The sequence below is a fragment of the Furipterus horrens genome, unplaced genomic scaffold, assembly GCF_987537825.1.
Source record: "Furipterus horrens unplaced genomic scaffold, mFurHor1.1.pri manual_scaffold_10, whole genome shotgun sequence".
In the NCBI taxonomy this organism is placed as follows: domain Eukaryota; kingdom Metazoa; phylum Chordata; class Mammalia; order Chiroptera; family Furipteridae; genus Furipterus; species Furipterus horrens.
In genome coordinates, this window is record NW_028327180.1 from 29735835 (window position 1) to 29748886 (window position 13052).

The following is a 13052-nucleotide window of genomic DNA, read 5'->3' on the forward strand; positions in this document are numbered from 1 at the left end:
AACATGCAAAAATAGTTCTTTTAGCAATGAAAAGAAATAGTGGCAGTCTTATTTTTTTCATATTGGGAAGTTGTCTGGAAAACAAATATATTTTGAAAGTACTTTGCTTTTTATATTACCATTTACCATATATACTATATGTCATATATCATCGAGTCCAAAAGGCAATTAATATTCATGATATACTTTCACAATGAGGCCTATTTAAAAGTTTGACTTTGGGGAACTTCTTCAACTTGTTAAAGAATGTCTACAAAAACTTACAGCTAACATCCTTGATAATGGGGAGACACTGGACACTTTTCGACTAAGATCAGGAACAGGGCAAAGATTTACCCTCTTAGCACTCTTCCTCAACATTCTAGCAGAAGTCCTAGCAATGCAGTAACACAGAAAAGGAAATAAAACTCTACAGATTTCCATCTTAGAAGGATACAGAAAGAATTTATAATTACAAATGTTCTGAAGTAAATGGGGTAAGAAAAGGGAGGTCAGGGGCCTAGAGTCAGGAAGAAGCCTGTCTGAAGTTCAGTCAAGTTGAGAGAGAAATGTTAGGCTATCTTGATCACTTCTCTTGCTCCTCTTGTTCCAGAAATTTGTTACTGGAGGAACAAATTTGTTACTCTGCCTCAGGCTGGCCTGTAGTGTGTGGCTTCTTGACTTCGTACAGGAAGGATTTCACAACGTGAGTCCTGGTGATTTTGAGAGTATGTTCATTAAGACTGGGAACAATGAAACAAGTGAAGGACTTAGGATAGAAAGGGTAACAGGAGAGAGTCTAGGTGGGGGTCTGCTTTGGCTTCCTAGAAACATTATAGGAAAGGAATGAGTCAAGGTGGGGCTGCTGTTAGTTCACTGGGAAGTAAAAGTCATAGTGATAGAAGTGAGCCAAGGTAGGGCTGCTGTTAGATCACTGGGAAGTCAGAGATGAAGGCCCTAGAGACAAGATCAAGGGGTAAGCCCGGGTCGAGCTGCTGCTGCTCACTGCTCCCCTGGCTGCAAGTCCCCTTGGGACCCTTAGAGTTGAGGAGGAAATAAAAGGGTCATGACTGGAAGGGGGTATGGGCATGCTCTAGAGCGAGCCCATGCAGAGTCTTTGTTCTGGGGTCTTTTTATCTTCTTTCCGTAGGTGAGAATCTTAGGGGACGGTTTTAGCAGAATATTCATCAGCTGTCCAGGTGAATGTTTAATATGCAGATGTATCAAAATGAGCACATAGAAGGGTTTGGGAATATTCTTTGGTCTCCCTACTGTTTTACTTTTATCTTGGGTCTATCTGGCTTTTAAAAGGGTTCTTGTTATTTGTTCCCCTGGCTTCATCTGTCCTTGGATTTAGCTGGCACAAATGGCATTAATTGGGTCTACGTTCTCTATTTCCCAGACCAGGGAGATTTAAGCTATGTATTCTTTGGTTAGGGAGGTCTGCACCATTCACTTCAAGTGTTCTTGGTTAGGGGAGATAAGGTCTTGTGATTCACCAGCTGGTTGTAAGTTGCTCAAACTGTTTGGCCTTGTTTAATTTTCTTGTCTCAGTTTTTCCTATTCCACCTGTTCAGGAATTTCCTTAGCTTCTTACTATACTGCCACAATATGACTTATGAGGAATTCATTTGAACTTCCAAGACAAGAAATGTAGATGGTAAAAGCATAAGCCCAGGAAAGACCTACTACAGAGGTTATTTTTTGTTTTGTTATATTTTGTTTTTATAGACTACAAATAAAGGTTTATTGTACAAAATTAAGGCCTTCATATTTCACAGTTCATTAAGTCTAAAGAAAGACTAGGAAATTTTTATTTTATTTATTTATTTTAGAGAAAGGGAAGGGAGGGAGAATGAGAGGGAGAGAAACATCAATGTGTGGTTGCCCCTCATGAGCCTCCATCTGGGAACCTGGCCTTCAACCCAGGCATTTTCCCTGACTGGGAATCAAATTGGTGACCCTTTGGTATGTAGGCTGGTGCTCAACCCCCTGAGCCATACTGGCCAGGGCAAGACTAAGTAATTTTTAAAAATCTGAACAAACATTTCACTTTCACTTCTTCCCATCCACAACTATTAAAATAGCCTGACCAAATGGTATGGAAACAAACAATCGTCGTCGTCGTCGTCGTCGTTATTTCTTGGCATAGATGATCTTCATGGCATGGGACAGTGTGATCTTAAATCCTTGTACAGAATCCCTGGCCACTCCAGCCTGCCCATCATTTTCAAATTCAGCGAATACTATGTCATGCCTCCCAGGTACCAAACATACTTTCTTGAAACCAGGGAACTGATTAAACAGCATGCATAACATCTTATTAGTCTCTCCTAGTAAATTATTAAGGAATAAAATATAGTTTGGAGGGTAATCAAAATATAGTTTGGAGGGAGGATTTGGTATTGCATTTTCTTGGGTATTAGTTGAATTTGGTGTAATCTGAGCAGACTTTTTATTTGTGATCACTGCTCTCTGGTTCCACAGTTTGGCTTTTTTCTCTTCTTTGTCAGAAAAAGTGCTATGCATTTCAGATATTATATTTGAATCTTTTTTGCACACTGGGTTCACTGTTGCTTTACCGTAAAATAAAAATCCTTGTAATTGTCTCAAGGCATTTGTGGATGGGCCCACTTCTTTACATACAACAAAGGCTTGCTCCATCATCTTCGTGATCTTTAAAGCCACAATATCTACCACATGGCCAAACTGAGAAAATAGGGAATATAGGGATCTTTTCAATTATTTTTAAAATTTTGTCCTTTATATTGTTGATATAAATTGTATGGTTTGGTCTGATATGCATCTTTCAGGTTCAACTATCGAAGTCACCTGAGGCTGGTGTGGTGTCCCATAAGAACCAAAAGCCCTTACAGAGTTCTTCATTAGCATTGATAATATTATGTTGCCCAAACCCCTACTAGGCAACACTAATCAACACTAATCCATAAAATTTAAGAAATTTCAGTGGTCTGATTTTGCGCATGACTTCTGTTTCAATGCTGTTTCTAAAATATTAAATTTCAAATTATTACTAAAAGTTGATGGTGGTTCCTCTAGTTAATGGGAGCTTCAAAGTTTGCTGCCTGTTGGGTGGTCCACATTGAAGAATGGTGGTCTTTGTAGGGCTGGTGGCCCAGCTGCCTTAAGTTGGCCTCTTATTTTTGGTGACAGCAGATCATTCATATTAAATCCCATGTTTTATCCCCTGCCATTTGTATCAAAATTACTGATACAGTGTTGCTTCTTTATTCTTAAAAGAAACTGAGAGTTTGAACCATGGGTGTATTTTCCCCCAACTTTCTTTTTTGAGTTGCATACAAGGAAAGTATTATCATTCAAAATGTTCTTTTAATGATCTCATCCATAACATTACCAGCAATCAGAACAGATTAGTAATTCGTGAGCCATGTACAGAAAAACAGATATCTTGCTTCACTGAGAAAGTAGACGATTTTGTGAAATGTTGGCCATTTATCTGTCAAAGTGGGCCATTATACATTGAACCACAATAAGAAGCCACTGGGCAGCTTCTTTTTTTTTATTTATGCTTTAACGAAGGATATATATATTTTTTGTATTTGGTGTTAGGCTGATCCAAATTCTGCTATATTTTGATTTATCTTTGACAAAACTAGGTAGATATAAATATTAATGAGGACAATACCATTAGAAGAATAAAATTAGAATGCATAGAGAAAACAAATGTGTTTTTTTTTATTTTTTATTTTTTATTTCCTCCTTGCCTGGGCTTACCTCAGGTTTATGGGGTCCTTCTTGGAGCAAAACCCCATCCCCCAGCTAGCCAGGCTGACCCAGGGCCAGTCAGATGTGTTTTTTTTTTAATTTAAAGAATACAATCATTAAAAAAACAATGAAGAAGATTGGAGTAGAATATAATATGGATTATCTTTTTTCTCTTCACTGCCTCTACTATATAATGCTGGGTGGCTTCTAATGCAACAGACATGAAGGCTGTCCAATTATCTGCATTTAGGATCCATTATTCTGTGTAGACCATTCAAAATGCATTATGTTTTTCATATGTTGGAATAATTATAGAACTCATTGTCAGAAGACTTGCTTTTAAATTCTTGCTCTCTAGTCTACAACATATAAATTATGTGACCATGTATGAGGCATGAAATATTTCTGAGCCCTGACATTCTCATCTGAAAAAATGAGAATAATAAAAATATTTTTGTTCTCTCTGTTACAGAGTTGAAATAAGCAGCAAATAATTTAATGTATGTTAAAGATACTAAAAACCAAAAAGCACCATCAAAGATTATTATTTATGCTTCAAGGCATGCATTGAACATGGTCTGCATAGTGTGTATTTTGAGAAATTCACTCTTCATCATGTTGACATTTGCTAATTTTAAATCATGCTGCAAATGAATGGTTCAGATTGGAACACCTGCTATCATCATTTTTTTAAAGAAAATGACTATCATTTGATTTACAAGAACATTTTATCTTAATAAGTTCAGTTCAGCATTTATCAGCATGTATTAGTCTGGAATTCCCTTAAAAGAATATCATATTTAATTCTCTTCTCAGATATTGGAGTAGTAACCATATTATTCTTGAGCAATAGGAATTGCTGGTCTCAGTACTTCTCATTGTTTTCACGGAAGAACTTTAAAAGTGGTAGGGTTTGAAAATAAATAAGGGAAAACACTATAGTGTGGCTCAAGAGAAGACAAATCTCTTGACATTCTATTTCTGTATTATGTTCTATGTTATATAAATAGGATATCTGCCTTTTCTAGGCAATAACCTGTTGAAAACCACTTTCCTTATTTTATGTTATTAAAAACAAAATAACAAGACATATTACAGGAGAGTTTCCAAAAATAAACATAAATATTCATGATTTCAAAACACAAAGAAAATAATTTTTACTTTTAAAAGCTTTACATTTGTTGAATTAGGTATTTCAAAAAAAAAAGAAGGTGGTGAGGACATCACAGAACTCATGCTTCTACTGCAATGAACATTTATGAAACATGACACTATCCTAGATTTTTCAAGGGAGGAAAAAGGAAGGAATGTTTGGCTGTTTCCCTAACAATGCAGTTGATGGTAAAGGACAGGCATGGAAAAAATGATCAATACTGTGTGATTCCTGGCTAAAATAAGCAATCTAATTTAAAATTCTGTATTTGTTTAGAGCAAGTAAGCATTATGTTAGGGGAGACAACAGAATAATAAATGTGGTAGCTGAGTTGAATATGTACATGATTTGAAAAGAGGGAAGAGAAGATAAAGAAATTGCAAAATGGAAGAACCACACAAGCAGACTTGACATCAGAAAGGGAAAAGATTTATGAAGTCCCATTCTTTTAAGATTGTATTGTGACTTGCTGCCTACCTAAGACTTTATGGTTTTATATCTTTGAAAATATGATTGTGTTAAATGGAGAAAATTTAAAGAGCCATTAAAAAAATTCATTATTCCTCTTGCCCTTAAATGAAACTAAATATAACATGCTCACTTTTCTTATTTTAAACCTCCTTAAAAGAAAACCATCTAACAGTTCATTTTATAGCACTCTTACTTCATGGTGAATATCATTGTTTTCACATAAGCACTTGCTTTGGCTCACTTGAAACATACTAACCCTGTGTGTTTTGAAGTTGTATATTTTCTGAGCTGGAAACCTCAGAACTTTAGAATGGCTTCTCAAGTGTGGTATTGAAATAATTGTATAATTTAAAAATTTATTTTGTTTCTCCTAAGTACATTCCACTGTATAGTAGTTCTTGAAAACTATGCTGCACAAGATTAAACAAAAACACACATGTTCTGTCTCTTATGTATTACCCTTTAAAGAGTCTGATATTGTATGATTTTTTTTCTTAGCATTACTTAGCATTTTCAATAGTAGTATGCCTGAGAGTACAACAGGCCCTCTTATTCACAGGGGTAAGTTCCAATACCCCCAGTGGACACCTGAAAACTCAGATAGTTCCGAACACTAACTACCTTCTTTAACTCTGCTGGAAATGTGGCAGCAGCTTCTTCACTGGCAGATGTGGCCTCTCTAGTAATTTTCATATTTCTCAGTCCAAACCTACTCCTGGATCTGTGTAACCCATCTCTTACTTTCAGTTAACAGCTTGGTCACTCAACTCAGGGGATCACTTGCTGTACTCTTCTTCATAAAAGCTCAGTGCTTTCTGGTGCAATATGTTCCCATAATCTCTGTTCTCGTCTTCCACAGATAAATTTAACGTCTTTTCCATCTTAGTGAAGCACTTCTCATGCACTGTGGCTGTAACTTTCGCCATTTGAGGTGTGATACCCAAACTAGCATGGATCCTTTTTCTTCTTCACAATTTTATAAATAGAAGATTCATTCTTACTGTAGATCCTGGCGGCCTCAGCATGCGATTATTTTTCTTCCCTTACTCTGTCAAAAGCTTACCTTTTCACTTAAAGGAAGCACTTTCCAGCTTCTCTTTGGCATATCTGAATTTTCTAGCATCACTACTCTTGCTCTTAGGGGCCATTACTAAGTAAAATAAGGGTTGCCTGAATGCAAGCACTGTGATGTTGTGACAATCTGACAACCCAGTGGCTACTAAGTGACTGACAAATGGAAACAGCTGCAGTGTGGACATTCCAGACAAAGGCTTGAGAGTTCATCATGCTACTCAGAATAGCATGCAATTTAAAACTTTTATGAATTGTTTACTTTGGGGATTTTCCATTTGATATTTTCAGACCACACTGGATATTTGGGAACAGAAATTGCATAAAGCAAAACCGTAAATAAGGGGGGACCACTGTATAGTGTGATCTTAAAATCAGTTGCTTTTTAAGTGCCATCAATAAATACATTTTCTAAGCTTTGTTCCATATAACCACTGAATCAGTACCCATCTTCTGTAAAAAACACGAGGGCAGGGAGTGCAGAAATGCATGTAGATTGCCTTTGCTGGGGTCTTCTACCACATGTTGGAATTTTGTGAGTGGTTTAGACATGGAGAAGAAATCACATTTCCACTCTAAATTTTTAAGAACATCCTGAAATATACTACTTTAAGGGTACATGTAGTTCAAGGATAAATAGAGGAGTAATTTGCCATTTGTACCAAATTAAATCAGACTTTCAGTTCAATCAAAACAGCTTGCAGCTGGATGCAATAATCTGATTTCCTGACACCCGGAGAAAAAAAATGAAGCCCGCCGAAAGGCCCCTGCTGATCTTCAACATGAAATACAGTTTGCTGGCAATATCACTCAACCTCTGAATGCCTTCACATTTCATAAGCCGAGACATGCAAATCAAGCATAGGGTTAGCTGGAGATGGCTCTCAGGTAGTGTTTTATTAAACTGAATGACATAACACAGTACAATGCCTCTAAAGGATCATGTGCTTGCTCTTTCTCGAAGAAGCTATTTTGATAAATATGCCATTGGTTGAATCTCTCTATTAGTATCCTGGGAGTACTGTTTTGACATTGGCTGTGTATTAAAAACATAATAAAGTCTTTAGAGAACAAATTCTAGAATTCTGTTTGAATAACTTGCTATTTTTGAGGGTAGGTAATGAGACAGATAAAGGTAAATCCTCAAGTATCCATTAGCTGTTCATTAGTCAATATAATGAGAATCCAAATTTACAGATATAAGTAGTCCTGGCACATTAGTTCAATGTAGAACAATTGGTTTTGATATTGAGCTTTTACTGTTAGCTGATAAATGCAGGCTTTTCAGCATGTTAAATGAACTTTTTCTAGTTCCCCAGCATTAAAAATTGCTGAATTAGGGACAAAGAAGCACAAAGTGATACACCTTAGAAAGAACGCTTCTTGCATTTAAAATGTGTAACTCCCTTTAGGGCTTATAATGGGGTTTTCAAACCTTTCTTGCTTCCTTTGCACAAGTCTTACACTCTTCTGAATAAGCACACAATTTAGGGGAGAGGCAGAGGATCAAAGGAGGTCATTATTCAGATGATGAGTCCTCAGGATAGGGATGCTGGGACTTTCCCTCCCTTCCTTGTAGAGCAGGAAAAGAAGTGCTTGGCATGTTTGTATTCAACATCCTGGCAGTAAACAGATGGTACACTCAAATAAGGCCATTGAGGAGAGGTTAATAAAGGAACTATTTACAAAGGTGTGAACAGAGTTAAGGGAAGCCAACAAGACATAGTGAAGCATCCTGGCTTTAACAACCACCGCTCACCCAAAGAGACAGGAGAGGAACCCAGAGTTGTAGCTGAAGAGGAGGGCAGACTGCCAGGACTTGTGGTCTTCTGAAGAGGGACCAGCCACTGGCAATTGGAGGCCCAGCAAGAGTGGGTCAAGGAATAAATACCTCAGTGTCTCTCACTAATGTCTGATCTGTACCAGTGCCTCCTTTTGGCCCAACGCAACCAGAAGCCAGTGAGCAAAGTTGAAGCTTCATGTGGAGACTAGCCTGCTAGGGGCCCAGAGAAGAGAAGAGAAGATGGGAGTATGTAGATCTGGAGGGACATACAGAGATATCCAGTGTACCAAGATGGGGGCACTTCAGGAGACTCATTTATGAAGACTGGAGGGCTCTAGAAGGAGGCAGGCTTGGGATGTTATTCCTTGGCTGGTATCTTTGCTATTCTTCTGGTGGAAGAACAAAGGTGATTCAGCACTCCCTGTCTTCTGCCCAGAAAATAACTGAAATTAAATTTTAGCAAAATACGTTATGTTTTAAGTATAACATTGCATGTTTTTTATGTATAGTCTTCTCTATTCCCTACAGCAATACTAAGAAGTAGCTATTATAAAACCTTTGAACATGAATACATTGAAATTTAGGGACATTAAGTAAAAAAAAAAATTAGTCTATAGTCAATCAGATAGAAATGATAGAAGCAAACTTCAGATTTTAGGTGAGTCTTAACCCATTGGCCATGGTTTGCCCAATTATATAATTGAATGCACATTTAATTTGCATTGATGGTTTTTGATAAAAGAATAAAGCTTGTCTGTAGTATGAATACCCCATTAAAACAAGTACTCTCATTGGGAATGACCAACAGGATCTCAGACTTCAATGATGTATATATGTTCTGGGTGATAGAAATGATTGATAGTTTCACAGTGGCAAAGTAGAGAAGTTGGGAAAAAAATAACTTCAGACGTGAAAGTATTGGAATCAGCAGTAGATGACACTTAAGAAAATATATACAGAAAACTTAAAAACGATAAAATTGCTAATCAGTCTTCAGTAAACTCAGCAGGCAGTAAGTTCCAAAGAGCTGCTAATGAATTATTAAACTGAAACGTGGCCCTGGATTAAGATAAACAGGAGCTAGAAAATATCATCTAAATGATATGAAACAAATGTGACAATCAGCAACTTTGAAAATATTGTGAGGCTGTTAAGGGGGTGCTATTTGCTTCACATGCTTCTACATCAATTATGCATTTTAAAGTAAACTTAAAGAGGTTCCTAATTAGGCTCCTTGTGCAGCTGTCAGGGGACTTTTTTCTTTATTTAGTTCCAAGCTTAGAGCCTGTGATAAAACATCCATGATTACAAATACCAAGTGAAAGAGCAAATGAATTAGAGATGGGCCCAAGATTCGGAGCACAATTCAGGTACCTTCTGGGTTAGTTATCCACATTATCTCAAACCGCTCAGTTTGGAATTTCCCAGTCTCTAGTTCTCTTTCATTTATCTACGCATATGTGCACATGTGTTGGTATATGACTCAACTGTAAATGACTAATAGTGTGAAATTATGAAACCATCCAGAGGCTAATGACCTCCTGGGGAGGGAGAGGATGGAACCACCTCTCACAGAGAGGTTGTGAGAGGTCATCCATCAACTATCTGTCTCTGTGCTGATTTAGGGAGACGACAGTCTTGAGAGCTAGATTTCATAAACAGAGAAAAAATTGTATCTCATTTACACATTGTTCCTTACTATATCAAAGGCCATAGTGCTGCAACCAGACTAAAGAGCTTGACTTGACACTCTGGGCATGACAAAGTGACTGTAGGTGGTCAAAGAAGCCTTCTGAGAAGATCAATGTGGGAAAGGCAGAAGAAGAACAGGAAGTCAGAGGAGTTTTCTGGAACCTGCGTGGGCAGGAGGAGCATTTGGAAATACCTAACATGTTGTGGTCAGTAGAAACTCCTGATAGGTTGAAGGAGAATCCAAGGACATCTGGCATGGTGTCCTTGCTTACTCATTCTGCACTTGATATGTTGTCACCAGGCCAAACGGTAACTGAAGACAGAAGAGGCATATAGATAAAGAAATGTTTTTGATTTCCCACAAACTATGGAGCATGTGAAGGAAATCCAAGATGCTTCACAGTAGGCAGAAGTGGTCAGACTCCTGGTGGACTGGCAAAGGCCTGGGGTCAGGATTTGGGGAACATAGAAGTGCAATGGCAGTGTCTACACTCAACTGGTAGTAGTGGTAGATGGACACCAGGAGATGGGGGAGACCTCCAAATTGGATGTAGTGGTGGGGGAGACTATTATTGTGGACAGTGACCCAAAGGACAGAGGTAGCAAAGACCTAGAAGGCAGCATGTAGAACAGAGGCCCCGTTTATCACTGCTATGAACATCATTGCTTGCCTTGAGGGAAGAAGATGCCATTTTGGGAAAATGAAGAAGTGAAGAAGGAGCTATGAAAGATCTCTGTCAAAGAGACTGAGTTTATCTTAAGACTGAGACCTATTTTTAACTGGCAAGACCCAGTGGCCTCTCTGAGCCACCCTACTAGAGCCTGTACTACAGCAGAATGAGCTTATAGAACAGAAAGAATTGTGCTTTGTTTTAATTTAACCAAAAATGAAAATTCTCTCGTGTAGAAGTCCAGAGGTATGTGGACAAGGGCTGCTCCCTCTAGCTTATTATTTTTCCATTTCTAGGTTGTCACCATTTCCCTCATGTTCCAAGATGGTGGCATTTGCATTTCAAAGAGAAGATTAGGGAAAGCAAAGAAGTAAAGAATAATCATCTATTTCTTTTATGGAAGACTCTTGGAAGCTGCCCAGGGCACATACACTTATGTTTTGCTAGCCAGAAACTAGCGTCATGGCCACATCTAGTTGCAAAGGATGTTGGGACATACTGACTTTCTTTGACATGACTAGCTACAAATTCTATGTATTTCAGAATGTTGGGAGAAAATTAGGAACTTGGCCATAAAATGCTGCATGTAAAACAATATAAAAAGAGAGCAGATGACAAATATATAGGACATATAATGATTTATTACTCTTTGAGAGTTTCTCCCACATTTGGCAGTGTTAGACTACAAATGCTAGCTAATATGATAGTGATTTTTTATCTTTCTCTTTGTCATTGTAGGTATTTCAAAGAGAGATTAGGAGAGTTATGCTCAGTTCTGCTACCCAAATGCCACTCAAAATATGTCTTTGAAGTTTTAATTATTTAGGAGTTATAGAGAAGAAAGAGGCTTGGTGACACAAACTGAATCTTTCAGTTATTTTAAGACTTTGTTTTTAATGCTACCGTTTAGCCTTAAAATAATCAAACACTTCTCTTTCAATTCACTCCCCACTGACTAATTATTCTCTTCTCAATTGAAATTCTCACAAGAGTGGTATTTAGTTTTGTTCCCTGTTTTTCCTCTCTTTTCATTTTGGAAAAACTAAGAATAACTTTGCTAAGGTACTTTTACAATAACTATTAATGCATAACTTCATAACTTTTTAAATAACTATTGAGTTATAATGTTTTATAGCTTCATACGACAAAGAAAAGATACCACCCATTAAAGTGTACAATTCAATGATATTTTTAGTAAAGTGACTGAGTTGTTCAATGACCATAAATAAAATATATAATATTTACATCCTCCCAATAATATCTCTCATGCCCATTTACTGTTCATTTGTATTTGCCTTTCCTCTTCATCCCAGGCAACCACTAATCTACTTTTTGTTTCTGTAAATTTCCCTTTCCTGGGCATTTCATATTAACCAATTCATAAAATATGTGGTCTCTGTGTCTGACTCCTTTTACTGAGTGTAATGCTTTTTTGAGTTTCATACATGTCTTAGCTTGTATCAGCACTTAATTCTTATTTATCTCCAAATAATATTCCAGTATATGGATATACCATATTTATTCATTTATTTGTTGATAGACATTTAGTTTCTTTCCAATTACTGGCTATCGTGAATAATGTTGCTAAGAACATTTGTGTGCAAGTCATTTTGTGGGTATATGTTTCCAGTTCTCTTGAGTATATGCCTAGGAAGAATTCCTGGGTCACATAGTAAGTTTATGTTTATTATTTTGAGTAGCTTCTAAATTTTACCCAAAGTGACTGTACTTGTCTGCTAGGGTGCTGTAACAAAATATCATAGAGTGGGTGGCTTAATCAACAGGAAGTTCTGTCTCTCAGTTGTGGAGGCTGGTGGGGTTAGTGTCCTCTGAGGCTTCTCTCCTGGACTTGCAGATGGCTACCTTCTTGCTGTGTCCTCATGTGACTTCTTGGTGACCATGCCCCTGGTGCCCCTTTGTGTGTCCAAATTTCTTCTCTTACAAGGATACCAGTCATACTGGATTAGGGCCCACATGAAGAACATCATTTTAACTTAATCATCTCTTTAAAGGCTATGAATGTAGTCACATTCTGAGGTACTGTGTGTTAGGGTTTCAACCTATGAATTTTGAGGGGACACAATTCAATCCTAACAGTAGCTGTACCATTTTATATTTCTGCTAGAAATGTATGAGGATTCCAATTTTTCCACATTCTTAGCGTTTATTCTTGTCTTTTTTTATTTTAACCATTATAGTGGATGTTGATATGCAGTTTTGTGGTTTTAAGGTGCTGTTTCTTAGTTCCTTAGTTTCTTAATGACTAATAATGTTGAACATCATTTTATATGCTTATTAGCCATTAGTATATCTTTTTAAGTGAAATGTCTATTCAAATCCTTTGTGGAATTTTTAACTGGTATTTGTCCAGCAAAACTGGATACGGTGGCTTCTAATCTTTTTTTGAAGTACCTTTAATGACAAAGAAAAAAACACCTTGAAGGGTAAAGAAAAGATACCACCAGAATAGACAAAAACCTCATAT

The 13052-nt window shown here is 37.2% G+C and overlaps 1 pseudogene; it reads right to left on the reverse strand.

Annotated features, from left to right (window-relative positions):
* Positions 1 to 2115: 2115 nt before the first annotated feature.
* Positions 2116 to 2785, reverse strand: LOC149999421 (U2 small nuclear ribonucleoprotein B'' pseudogene; annotated as a pseudogene).
* Positions 2786 to 13052: the final 10267 nt, after the last annotated feature.